This window comes from Schistocerca americana, chromosome 9 (genome assembly GCF_021461395.2).
Source record: "Schistocerca americana isolate TAMUIC-IGC-003095 chromosome 9, iqSchAmer2.1, whole genome shotgun sequence".
Lineage (NCBI taxonomy): Eukaryota > Metazoa > Arthropoda > Insecta > Orthoptera > Acrididae > Schistocerca > Schistocerca americana.
Window position 1 is genome coordinate 32,836,568 of NC_060127.1, and position 15,003 is coordinate 32,851,570.

Genomic DNA, 15,003 nt, shown 5'->3' on the forward strand with positions numbered 1-15,003 from the left:
CCCACATGCGCCGTAAAATATTTGATAGTGAGATCGTGTAAAAGTCAATCCCCATAATTTTACCAAAGTACATTTGCATCTTGGGCCAAATGCGTCACAGCTGATGGAGGCTACATTGAGTAGGATCAATATATAGATAAATGTTCCAAGTACGTTCACAAAAAATTTCATTCTCCTCCAACAAATAACGAAAAAAATTGGGGATGACTTTATAAAACTCTTTGAACGCCTTTTGTAAAGCTGTCGCAGCTGCTTCGCGTCTCTTGAACGCGATTTTGTAAACGTCTCCATCGCAACGGTCGTCATAGCTTTCTAGCCGTTGTTTTCGCCTACACCCGTTTGCATTTCGCAGTTGAAAGGAATCAAAGCGCTGCCAGGTATCAAGGGTTTCCGTAAATTGACTCGACGTACGAGTTTCTTAGCAGAAAGATGTATGCATGTTAAAACTTCGTGGATGACGCGACATTTTTGAAGCACCTCAGCGATTACGTAGGCATATCTCTTGAACTATGTGTTGTAAAGTAATATATTTGTGTAGGTACATTCAGCGCCCAATATGGATACTGTCTGCTGAAGATATTGCGAATAAAATTAGTAGCAAAGAGGAAAAAAATATAAACGTCATTCACAATGCAGTGGTATTTCACACATCTTAATGTTTACGACGTCATATCTCCTGAACTATGTGTGATACCATGATGTAATTTTGTGGATGCACTTAGCTGCATATGTGCATATTGTCTGCGAAATTTATTGGGAATAGTATTAGTAGCTTAGAAGTAATAAATTTGAAAGTCATGCTCTATGCCGCATTTATTCACGCATTTATTGTTTATAACGTCGTATGTCCTGATCCGTGGCACAAATGGTTGTTATTATTCCAACAGCAATTCTTTTCTGACGATAAGGTGTACCAATATTAGTTGAAATCGCTCCAGTTGTTTAGGAGGAGTTGGGGAACATACACATATATAGTATATCCATTTTATACACACCCGGGATAAAAATTGTACACCCCTTTAAAGGTTTCCAGTTCACTCAAGATTTGTAGTTGCGACGTGCAAATCGAGCACAGGAAATGATTACATTTACTGATCAATAGCACAAGCGAATCTTAGGTGTCAGGTACCTACTCATGCTGAAACACCCCTATTACGTGGTTTAGTCTCCATGGACGGCAATACAGACACTGACTCTGGCATCAACTCGATGGTAAAGATGGTGGATACTGTCCTGAGATAAGTTATTCCAGATCTGCTCCATATCTTCAGGTAGTATTGTAAGAGTTGTTGGTTAACGTGTCGGAGGAATAACTTCCCGTCCCATGATATCCCACACGTGCTCGATTAGAGACAAGTCCGAAGATCATGCTGGCCGGGGAAATTGCTGCACGCCTTACAGAGTACGTTGAGTTTCAACGGCAGTGTGTGTCGATCAATATCCTGTTGGAACAAGCCGCGCAGGATTAGCCGAGCGGTCTAAGGCGCTGAAGTCATAGGCTGTGCGGCTGGTCCTGGCGGAGGTTCGAGTCCTCCCTCGGGCATGGGCGCGTGTGTTTGTCCTTACGATAATTTAGGTTAAGTAGAGTGTAAGCTTAGGGACTGATGACCTCAGCAGTTAAGTCCCATAAGATTTCACACACATTTGAACATTTTTTGTTGGAACAACCCATCACCTTCCTGTTGTAAGAACAGCAAAAGAACGGGTCTAACAACATTCTGCATGTACGAAGTACTAGTTAGTGTCCCCACCAGAAACATCGAAGATGAACGACAGTTGTAGCTTATCACACCCCAAGCCCTAGGTGGGGCCAGTGTCTTGGACGAATGCAGTCTATGAGATAGCGCTCACCAGATCTACGTCATACGCGAAAACGACCATCACTTGCATGCAGGCAGAAACGGTTTTCATCGCGGAAGACCACCACCTGCCAAGTGATCCTCAGACGGCACCGATCGAATCGTGCTTGTCAGTGTTGTGACATGAATGGAAGGTGGGATAGAGGTGCGCGTGCCGATACTCTCACTGCTCATAACCGATGCGCAACGGTTCGTTTTGACACGTCTGCGCTCACGAACCCTGTTATATTTGCTGTGGTAGCTCAACTGCGTGTAAATGTGAACAATTCAGTTATAGGATTGTTCTATCAGAATCGTAAACGAACCAACACCGACTATGATAGTTCAGGTATACATGCCGACGTCGCAAGCTGAAGATGAGGAGATGGAGAAAGTGTATGACGATACTGAAAGGGTAATACAGTATGTAAAGGGATAAGAAAATATAATAGTCATGGGAGACTGGAATGCAGTTGTAGGGGAAGGAGAAAAGGTTACAGGAGAATATGGCCTTGGGACAAGGAATGAAAGAGGAGAAAGACTTATTGAGTTCTGTAACAAGTTTCAGCTAGTAATAGCGAATATTCTGTTCAAGAATCACAAGAGGAGGAGGTATACTTGGGAAAGGCCGGACGATACCGGAAGATTTCAGTTAGATTACATCATGGGCAGATGTTGATTCCGAAATCATGTACTGGATTGTAAGGCGTACCCAGGGGCAGAAATAAACCCAGACCACAACATAGAAGTGATGAAGAGTAGGCTGAAGTTCAAGACATTAGTCAGGAAGAATCAATACGCAAAGAAATGGGATACGGAAGTACTAAGGAATGACGAGATACTGTTCAAGGTCCCTAAGGCTACAGATACAGCGACAAGGAATAGCTCAGTAGGCAGTACAGTTGAAGAGGAATGGGCATCTGTAAAAAGGGCCATCACACAAGTTGGGAAGGAAAGCATCAAAGAATGTAATTGCGAAGAAACCATGGGTAAGAGAAGAAATACTTCAATTGATGAATGAAAGGAGGAAATACAAAAATGTTACTGGAAATTCAGGAATACAGAAATACAAGTCGCTGAGGAATGAAATAAATCGGAAGTGCAGTTGAGCTAAGACGAAATGGCTGCAGTAAAAATGTGAAGACATCGAAAAAGAAATGATTGTCGGAAGGACAGATTCAGCATACAGGAAAGTCAAAACAACCTTCGGTGACATTAAAAGCAAGGGTGATAACATTAAGATTGCAACGGGCATTTGACTGTTAAATGCAGAGGAGATAGGGGTAGGTGGAAAGAATACATTGAAAGCCTCTATGAGACGAAAGATTTCTCTGATGTGATAGAAGAAACAGGAGTCGATTTAAAATAGATAGGGGATACAGTATTAGAATTAGAATTTAAAAGAGCTTTGGAGGACTTCAAATAAGGCAGGAAGGATACATAATATTCCATCAGAATTTCTAAAATCATCGGGGGAAGTGGCAACAAAACGACTTTTCACGTTGGTGTGTAGAATCTATGTGTCTGTGTCAGACATCATCGACACAATTCCGAAGACGGCAAGAGCTGACAAGTGCGAGAATAACCGCACAATCAGCTTAACAGCTCATGCATCTAAGTTGCTTCACCTCATGCATCCAAGTTGCTTACAAGAATAATATACAGAAGAATGGAAAAGAAAATTGAAATTGCGCTAGGTGACTATCAGTTTGGCTTTAGGAAAGGTAAAGGCACGAAAGACGCAATTATGACGTTGCAGTTAATAATGGACGCAAGATTAAAGAAAAATGAAGACACGTTGATAGGATCTGTTGACTTGGAAAATGCGTTCGACAATGTAAAATGGTGCAAGATGTTCGAAATTCTGAACAGTAGAGGTAAGCTCTAGACGGGTCATATACAATATGTACAACAGCCAATAGGGAATAGTAAGAGTGGTCGACCAAGAACGAAGTGCTCCTATTAAAAAGAGGGTATGACATAGATGTAGCCTTTCGCCCCTGCTGTTCACTGTATACCGAGGAAGCAAAGATGAAAATGAAAGAAAGGTTCAGGTGTATAATTAAAATTCAAGGTGAAAGGATATCAATCATACGATTCGCAGATGACATTGCTATCGTGGGTGAAAGTGAAGAAGAATTACATGATATGCTGAACGAAACGAACAGTCTAATGAGTACACAGTATGGACTGAGAGTAGAAGGACGAAGGAAATGAGAAATAGTAGAAATAAGAACAGCGAGAAACTTAATATCAGGAGTGATGGTCACGAAGTCAATGAAGTTAAGGAATTCTGCTACCTAGGCAGTAAAATAACCAATGACGGACGGAGCAATGAGGACGTCAAAAGCAGACTAGCACTGGCGGAAAGGGCATTCCTGGTGAAGAGAAGTCTATTAATATCAAATATCGGCCTTAACTTGGGCAAGGAATTTCTGAGAATGTACGTCTGGAGTAGAGCACTGTATGGTAGTGAAACTTGGAATGTGGGAAAACCGGAACAGAAGAGAATCAAAGCATTTGAGATGTGCTACAGACGAATGTTGAAAATTAGGTGGACTGATAAGGTAAGGAATGAGGAAAACACTGATAAGGAGAAGGGACAGGATCATAGGATATCTGTTAAGATATGAGTTAATGACTTCCGTGGTACTCGAGGGAGCTGTAGAAGGCAAATACTGTAGAGGAAGCCAGAGATTGGAATACGTCTATCAAATGAGTGCTGCTCTGATATGAAGAGGTTGGCACAGGAGAGGAATTGGTGGCGGGCCGCGTCAAAGACTGATGACCAAAAAAGAGCTGAACGATTTGCCGCTACCTCCCTTGCGACGATCCTGGCGGACGTCTGAGCCTCGCGGACTTCCAGAAACTCTTCCACGGATATGAGAACATTCACGCGACCACCGATGCCAGCATTACTGCCACAAGTGACAGAGCACGTCAAACTTGTGTAGTATGTGCCCGAAAGTACGATCCCGCCACTGGGGCCACAATTTGGCCCCTTTCAAACTCGATCACTTGACTGGGCGAAGCACTACTGCGTCTGTGTGACGAAGTTCCCTGCTTGCTTCTCAGTTTTGGACCACACTGAAGCTCTTGGCTGTGAGCATTCCCTAGTAAAGGGTAGACACAGATGCCACAAAGCTTTCGGTTTGAGGACGACACTGAAACCATTATCATCTACTATTCCCCAGGTGGCATACGCTGTCATCCAGTCAAAAATGACGCCATCTTTCCAGGTGTATAAACTTTTTTTACGGCAGCGTAATACTTAGGAATGTACACTCCTGGAAATGGAAAAAGGAACACATTGACACCGGTGTGTCAGACCCACCATACTTGCTCCGTACACTGCGAGGGGGCTGTACAAGCAATGATCACACGCACGGCACAGCGGACACACCAGGAGCCGCGGTGTTGGCCGTCGAATGGCGCTAGCTGCGCAGTATTTGTGCACCGCCGCCGTCAGTGGCAGCCAGTTTGCCGTGGCATACGGAGCTCCATCGCAGTCTTTAACACTGGTAGCATGCCGCGACAGCGTGGACGTGAACCGTATGTGCAGTTGACGGACTTTGAGCGAGGGCGTATAGTGGGCATGCGGGAGGCCGGGTGGACGTACCGCCGAATTGCTCAACACGTGGGGCGTGAGGTCTCCACAGTACATCGATGTTGTCGCCAGTGGTCGGCGGAAGGTGCACGTGCCCGTCGACCTGGGACCGGACCGCAGCGACGCACGGATGCACGCCAAGACCGTAGGATCCTACGCAGTGCCGTAGGGGACCGCACCGCCACTTCCCAGCAAATTAGGGACACTGTGGCTCCTGGGGTATCGGCGAGGACCATTCGCAACCGTCTCCATGAAGCTGGGCTACGGTCCCGCACACCGTTAGGCCGTCTTCCGCTCACGCCCCAACATCGTGCAGCCCGCCTCCAGTGGTGTCGCGACAGGCGTGAATGGAGAGACGGATGGAGACGTGTCGTCTTCAGCGATGAGAGTCGCTTCTGCCTTGGTGCCAATGATGGTCGTATGCGTGTTTGGCGCCGTGCAGGTGAGCGCCACAATCAGGACTGCATACGACCGAGGCACACAGGGCCAACACCCGGCGTCATGGTGTGGGGAGCGATCTCCTACACTGGCCGTACACCACTGGTGATCGTCGAGGGGACACTGAATAGTGCACGGTACATCCAAACCGTCATCGAACCCATCGTTCTACCATTCCTAGACCGGCACGGGAACTTGCTGTCCCAACAGGACAATGCACGTCCGCATGTATCCCGTGCCACCCAACGTGCTCTAGAAGGTGTAAGTCAACTACCCAGGCCAGCAAGGTCTCCGGATCTGTCCCCCATTGAGCATGTTTGGGACTGGATGAAGCGTCGTCTCACGCGGTCTGCACGTCCAGCACGAACGCTGCTCCAACTGAGGCGCCAGGTGGAAATGGCATGGCAAGCCGTTCCACAGGACTACATCCAGCATCTCCACGATCGTCTCCATGGGAGAATAGCAGCCTGCATTGCTGCGAAAGGTGGATATACACTGTACTAGTGCCGACATTGTGCATGCTCTGTTGCCTGTGTCTATGTGCCTGTGGTTCTGTCAGTGTGATCATGTGATGTATCTGACGCCAGGAATGTGTCAATAAAGTTTCCCCTTCCTGGGACAATGAATTCACGGTGTTCTTATTTCAATTTCCAGGAGTGTATAAGAAACAGTGTCCTGGCAATGGAAGACCAGCGGTGACCCTTGCCACCATGTGAGTGACGGGTTAGCTCCGTGAGCACATCACAGTCGTTTACGCTCGCACCACCCTCCACCTATCGAGCAAGGCTACAAAGATTGAGTTGCCAGTCCAGCCACGCTCGTCGATGTTGTGGCGTGACTGGAGGGTGAGCTGGAGGTTGAGTGTGCCAGTAGTCCCACTGTTTGTGTGTGTGAAATCTTACGGGTCTTAACTGCTAAGGCCATCAGTCCCTAAGCTTACACACTACTTGCCCTAAATTATCCTTAGGACAAACGCACACACACACCCATGCCCGAGGGAGGATTTGAACCTCCGCCGGGACCAGCCGCACAGTCCATGACTACAGCGCCCTAGACTGCTCGGCCAATCCCGCGCGGCAATCTCACTGTTTCAGCACGTCTGTGCTACGAATCCTGTTACAACAATGGAATTAAGATTTTCCGTGTTTTCTTTGCGTCATTAAAGGTCTATGCCTGGTTGGTTGTTTCGAAAAGAACACTCCACATTTCCTTACTCATTATCACCCAGTACAAGCTTGTGCGCCATCTCTGATGACCTCGACGACAGCGAAACTTTTCACTTCCGGCGTCTTTCCTAATAAATGGATCCTGGAACCCTTCAGATACAAAACGTTGATGTAAGTGGCTCCTGGTGCTGAATAAATTAACTACATTTTCACGTAAGTGCCACGATTTCCTGCATTGCTGTTCTTCGTTCAATCGCTGAGTTCGCTAGTCGCGGGCATTTTCCAGAAGCTGTGCAGCACGACGAACGCTTGCCGAGGAAAGCCCTTTATCGAATTACCCAGCTTGGCTGCTCGTCTGTAACAAAGGAGATTGCTGAGAGCACGCGCTAATGAAGTGCTCGTTACGAGACGAGGAACCGCCGTCCCCCTTTCAGAATGCGTGCCTTCAACATGGCTCACTCTCAGATGTGGCGGGAAAATGACTGTCATTGTAATGATCGTAGGCCTAATAGTAAAATTCCTTTCAATTAATGATTTTTAACATTCCGTTGACATCGAAAGTGGTTTGGACTTCCGCCGTATGACAAGGCTACGCGATCTATTGAAGTGCCACGGTTAACTATGCGAAATGCCGTCGGCAGCTGTAAAGATGAAGTACATTTTGAACGCTAGCTTTCCTTCACCTTGTAATGGGCAAAAAACTTTATTCTTAGCCATATGCATCACTTTATACACATACAATGAAGAGCCAAAGAAATTGGTACATTTGCCTAATATCGGTTAGGGACTCAGCAAACACGCAGAAGTGACGCAACACGACGCGGCCTGGACTCGACTAATGTCTGGAGTAGTGCTGGAGGGAAATGACACCATGAATGCTGCAGGACTGTCCAGAAGACATTAAGAGTACGAGAGAGTGGTGATCTCTTCCGAACAGCTCGATGCAAGGCATCATAGATATGCTCAATAATGCTCATATCTGGGAAGTTTGGTGACCATCGGAAGTAAATTCAGAAGAGTGTTCTGGAGCCACTTTTTAGCAATTCTGGTCGTGTGGGCTGTCACACTGTCCTCCTGGCATTGGCAAAGTCTATAGGAGTGCACAATGGACGTGAATGGATGCAGGTGATTAGACAGAATGCTTATGTACGTGTCACCTGTCAGAGTCGTATCTACACGTATCAGGGGTCCCATATCACTCCAACTGCACGCACTCCACACCGTTACGGAGCCTCCACCAGCTTGAACAGTCCCCTGCTGACATGCAGTGTCCATCGATTCATGAGGTTGTCTCCACACCGATACACGTCTATCCGATCAATTCAATTCGAAACGAGACTCATCCGACCAGGCAACATGTTTCCAGTCATACAACAGTACAATGCATGTGTTGACGAGCCCAGATGAGGCGTAAAGCTTGGTGTCGTGCTGTCATTAAGGGTACACGAGTGGATCGTCAGCTCCGACAGCCCGTATCGATGATGTTTCGTTGAGTAGTTCGCACACTGGCACTTATTGATGGCCCAGCATTGAAATCTGCTGCAATTTGCGGAAGGGTTGCACTTTCGCCAGGTTGAACGCTTCTCTTCAGTCTTCATTGGTCCCGTTCTTGCAGGATCTTTTTCCGGCCGCAGCGATGTCGGAGATTAGATGTTTTACCGGAATCCTGATGTTCACGGAACACTCGTGAAATTGTAGTAATGGAATATCACCAAGTTATTTCTAAATTCTGCTTGTTTACATATCTCTGTATTTGAATACTCACTCCTACATCAGTTCCTTTGGAGCTTCTGTGTATGTACAAGGTATCTATTTTTAAAACTCGAATTTTATAATGCTGTAGAAAGAGAACTGCTGCTCAGAATGACGTAAAATCTGATGAGTAAACTACAGACACTGGGGTAAATGTCATGGAACAAATAAAAAAAAATTGACGAAAATTTTACTTATAGATGGCATTGTCAGCGTCTTTATGTAAATGGGGTTGGCTACAAATGACAGTGAATTTCAATACGACGGCTATAGTTTGAGTTGCTCATTACATCAACCGTAATCTTCAGTCTACATGACGACACAAGCTCGGAAGTCAACAGTTGCGGCATTGTTACCCAGGTAAGCCCATTCACCTCATCCGCTGTTAAAACCTGTTTTTAAATATCGTGAGGCCGAAACTCGCATAAAAACTAAAATGACATCATTTTTTAGTTTCCAAGGGCAAAAAATCGCATAAAAAGAACATAACATCGGTTTCTAACTGTTGTGAGACCGGTGCAGGACCAACTCAATATGCTGTCCACTGTTTCCCGCCACAAGGTGAAATCGAGAAACAGCATGTTCCTTAAAAGATCGGAGTATGTCGGGTATTACGTTCAGAGAGCGTTGCGCAATGCGTGCCTTCAGTTCAGCTACGTTCGAAATTGGTGTACTGAACACGTCTTTCAGATGACCCCATAGCCATGAGTCGCACAGATTAAGATCAGGTGATGTGGACGACCAGGCTGTAGGGAAATGACGGCTGATAATTCTAGAATTTTCGAAACGCCTCTGCAGCAGTCGCTTCACTGGCTGTGCTGTGTTCGGAGGATCGCTATCTTGCAGAAGAATGATCCTACCCACATATCTACGCTGTTGGAGGCTGCTTAGAAAAGGCTCGTAAAGGTTACCAGTGAAGGTTCGGGAAACAGGACCCGTAGCAGTCATCGCCTCCAAAACAACGGCGTAACGATAAACGTCACCTTTGCACAATGGAAAGAAACCGGCTGACGTGTGTCAGGATTTCCCGTCGGCCACATTTCGCAGTATTGCGTACTGACACGTCCTTGGAGATGGAAATGGACTTCGTCCGTCTACAGAATGTCCCATGGCCATTCATCGCCCACTTTCATGCAAGCAAGAAATTCCAGAACGAGCATTTGTCTCGCTGGCTGGTCAGCAGGAAGCAGCTCCTTAACATTAGGTAGCGTGCTAGCAAGCATGTCCTACTCTAAGACAATTCCCGTGCACTGCTTTTTTGCACACCACAGCTCGACGCAACCCCCCACCCTCCACCCCCGCACCCCGCCACAATGTTGTGTCCCCCATCTTCGACAGATGTCGGATCAACTGGTTTCCTCCGTCTGCCACAATGCACTTCGAAAGAAACCGTCTCTTCGACTTTTGTAATAATTTTCTCCTGACCCTTAGCAGACGGCGGACCAAAGAATATTTCGTTCCCTCGCATGTTTGGTACTTTTGCAGGGTTACTGACGCACAGTCGGGGTTATTGTAAAAGAACTTCAACGGGAGACTGTCATACTAGGCGTCTCGGATCAAACTGTAGAACAGCTGTTTGCCGCTCGTCTGTTGATGTGTGTCTGGCGCTTACCCATTGGTCAAATTTTGGTTAGCCGTTATTTTATTTTTTTCTGTTCCATAACATTTCCCCATACACCAATATTATGCTGTTCGAAATTTACTTCATTCTGACCAATGTTCCTCTTTCAACGGCGTTTTGAAACTGGAACTTGAATTGCATTAATTAACTGTTCCCCGGTTCTTGGTAGAATATTTTGTACATTATTAATGAAACACACACGACACTGGTGTAATATTCTACAATATTTATTGTTACACGAACCGGTTTTCGGCTGTTACGCTGCCATCAGGTACAAAGATAAGTATGTGATGCAGTGGAAGTTTGTTGGATGAAGCATTTTAAACTAGTGCATGTACAGAGTATCTCCATTTCCATAGATGAAATTGTGAATGTTAGAATAGAAATAAAACAAGCGATGTTATTTCAGTGCAAATTCGATTCAACACATTAACTGATGAACTACAGACAAATTACAACAGCTGTACATAGAAGAACAGAAATGGACAATAAGCTTTGATCACATACTCCAAAGATGTGCTGGACATAATAAGCTTGTCTTTAATAGGTCATAAATTACAAATAAATGAGATATAATAGTAATGTTAAGCAGGAGAGTGATGCAGCTCTGATTGTACAAAGTAAAAATCTTTAAACACACCAAGACAAATTACGGTAACTGAAATAAAAGGAAATGGAGCATGTGAGAAGGACAGGTAATTTACAACATGGCCTGGATGGGATTATGAGTAGTATCTACAGTTAAAAGTGGCAAGTAAGGGAACTGTGTCTGGTCGTTCAGTACTAGGCTATCGTTGATGGGCATATATATATTAATTTCCTTAATTTCAAGACAACACATTCCTTCCTAGGTGGATGTGATGTTATACTTCTTGTTTCACCTTGTAACTATGGCCTTCTTTAAGCAGGTGGTCTGCAAAATTAGAGTCTCCTTTTCTTAGTTTCCAACTTCGGTGGTATTCCTTCAAGTGGGTATACATTGTCCTGCTGAGCTGACCAGTATAGAATTTGCCTCAGTTACAAGTATTTTTGTATATTACACTCTTTCCCAAAGCTGGAGTTCTGTCTTGCCCATTGGGCAACAAGTGTCCAACAATGTTGTGCACATAAAATTAAGTTTTTATATTCCTCGATTTAAGCTTTTTGGCTGCAGACAGTGAGACTTTTCCTAAGTATCGAATCGTGCACCATGTGTTGGATTCTTGAGGTGGCGGGGTAAGAGCAGAATAAAGAGAGAGTGCACCCTTTGTTTCTGCCTTTTTTGTGCGTTATGGAACCCACTAAGGTAGGAGGATAGTCATTTTTAATGCTGTTGGTTTGATGTCATTTAATTCCATTTTGATGTTGACTTCACTCACGTGGATGGATATTAGGTGGTGTATCATAAAATGAAAGGCAGCATGTTTATGAGCCGCTTGAACTTTAATTACTGACAGAGTGTAGGTACTGCTGGAAAATAAGGATGCATTACTCTCAAAGACAAGGCCATTTTACTCGTAAGTATTACACATAGACCAATATTTCGACATATAATGTTCGCCTCACTCGTGTTCGTGAGTCACTGAATCGTGCAGAAAGTCGCCACGTGTTGGTGGTAGCGCTGCACTACAACATTTCAACAAAATGTTGCTCCTCCACAGATCGCGGTGACACTCCAAAGTCTACATCACGTGATGTTTTAACAGTCCATGACAGTTGCAAATTATCAAACACTCCTTGGAAAAGAGATAAATTTTCTTATTCACTCCTGTAGTAAAGTGAACTAATATTTGATCTAATGGATCCACAGTTAAGTCCAGACGATTGTAGTTTCGCCTGCTCATAGCAGGTTCGAGAAGAACGGGAACTTGGAAGAATACCTCTTTCATGTAATGTTTCAAATGGCTCTAAGCACTATGGGACTTAACATCTGAGGTCATCAGTCCCCTAGACTTAGAAGTACGTAAACCTAACTAACCTAAGGACATCACACACATCCATGTCCGAGGCAGGATTGGAACCTGCGACGGTAACAGCCGCGTGGTTCCGGATTGAGGCGCCTGTAACCGTTCGGCCACAGCGGCCGGATTTGATGTAATGTACAGAATACTCTGCTTAACACTATACACATAAGAATTCGAAATTTAGGAAAGCGCCGACGGTATTTTTCGACTACAGTAGAAGTCCTTCCATCACAGAAGCCATAAGCATACACAGTATTTGGATACTCTTCATTAGTGTAGATGTGTGGCACTTCCACCAGTGCATGCCCAAACACACTTAACCGACGCTTCTCTGTGACACACTCTCAGTCCATTGCAGTACTTCACTCACAATACACCATAGGCAACTGCGCATTCTATTGATTAGCTTAGTAGATGGGAAGACACAGCGAGCAAAGTGCCTGAAAGCTAGTTCATCACTGCAGGAGTATATGACAACAAATTCAGAACAAATGAGACACACATATGGCAGTAAAGGGTACCCAAACAATTCGATCAATACACAATGTATCCCCCTCTGGCGGCGATGAAGGCGTGAATATTCGCAAGCAAACCGTGATACACGGATCGACTGTCATCCTGTGATGTATGCCTGTCGAAGAAAGGTCATAGCACAGTGATAACAGCCTGTGCAATGTAGCGTGCTCTGGCTCTATTGTCCAGCAGAAACACTAAATGTGACCGCAAGATGTCGAGCTGACGGCCCATCACACCATGAAGACTGTGGTGGGACCTGCGTGTATGGTCGGTGTATGTACACCGGAATATCCCACTCACCAGGTCGACGACACTCGCACACAGATGGAACCTACCCTCATAAATGAAGACAACAGAGACAACTCCACTCTCCATTCGGCTTTTTTACGACACCAGAGTAGGCGTGCTTGGTGGTGTCATGGTGTCAGTGGAGGCCAGAGGCACATGTGATCTATAACCCTGTTGCAAGCAGACGATTCCAAAAGGTCCTCGGTAACAGCTCCGGTGCCACATTGAAACGTCCCCTTTTTAAAAATTTATAAACGACTTTATATACGACTGACAGAATATTTTTAGCGCAACGCAATCTGACTTTCAAAAATCCCTACAAAAAAATGGCCCTGACTAACATTAACCTATGCGTTTCACAAATCGCTTACCTCACAAAAATCTTGGTTACTCGAACTACTGCAATATAGAGAGCACCACTACTGCCAGCTAAATAAAAGATTCAAACTACGGAAGGCACTAAATACTAATAAGCATAGTTAGCAAATGAAAGATTTTAATAGAGAACAAACAACGTATTTACCTTAATAGTCATAATATACACTCCTGGAAATGGAAAAAAGAACACATTGACTCCGGTGTGTCAGACCCACCATACTTGCTCCGGACACTGCGAGAGGGCTGTACAAGCAATGATCACACGCACGGCACAGCGGACACACCAGGAACCGCGGTGTTGGCCGTCGAATGGCGCTAGCTGCGCAGCATTTGTGCACCGCCGCCGTCAGTGTCAGCCAGTTTGCCGTGGCATACGGAGCTCCATCGCAGTCTTTAACACTGGTAGCATGCCGCGACAGCGTGGACGTGAACCGTATGTGCAGTTGACGGACTTTGAGCGAGGGCGTATAGTGGGCATGCGGGAGGCCGGGTGGACGTACCGCCGAATTGCTCAACACGTGGGGCGTGAGGTCTCCACAGTACATCGATGTTGTCGCCAGTGGTCGGCGGAAGGTGTACGTGCCCGTCGACCTGGGACCGGACCGCAGCGACGCACGGATGCACGCCAAGACCGTAGGATTCTACGCAGTGCCGTAGGGGACCGCACCGCCACTTCCCAGCAAATTAGGGCCACTGTTGCTCCTGGGGTATCGGCGAGGACCATTCGCAACCGTCTCCATGAAGCTGGGCTACGGTCCCGCACAACGTTAGGCCGTCTTCCGCTCACGCCCCAACATCGTGCAGCCCGCCTCCAGTGGTGTAAATGGACGAATGGAGACGTGTCGTCTTCAGCGATGAGAGTCGCTTCTGCCTTGGTGCCAATTATGGTCGTATGCGTGTTTGGCGCCGTGCAGGTGAGCGCCACAATCAGGACTGCATACGACCGAGGCACACAGGGCCAACACCCGGCATCATGGTGTGGGGAGCGATCTCCTACACTGGCCGTACACCACTGGTGATCGTCGAGGGGACACTAATAGTGCACGGTACATCCAAACCGTCATCGAACCCATCGTTCTACCATTCCTAGACCGGCAAGGGAACTTGCTGTTCCAACAGGACAATGCACGTCCGCATGTATCCCGTGCCACCCAACGTGCTCTAGAAGGTGTAAGTCAACTACCCTGGCCAGCAAGATCTCCGGATCTGTCCCGCATTGAGCATGTTTGGGACTGGATGAAGCGTCGTCTCACGCGGTCTGCACGTCCAGCACGAACGCTGGTCCAACTGAGGCGCCAGGTGGAAATGGCATGGCAAGCCGTTCCACAAGATTACATCCAGCATCTCTACGATCGTCTCCATGGGAGAATAGCAGCCTGCATTGCTGCGAAAGGTGGATATACACTGTACTAGTGCCGACATTGTGCATGTTCTATTGCCTGTGTCTATGTGCCTG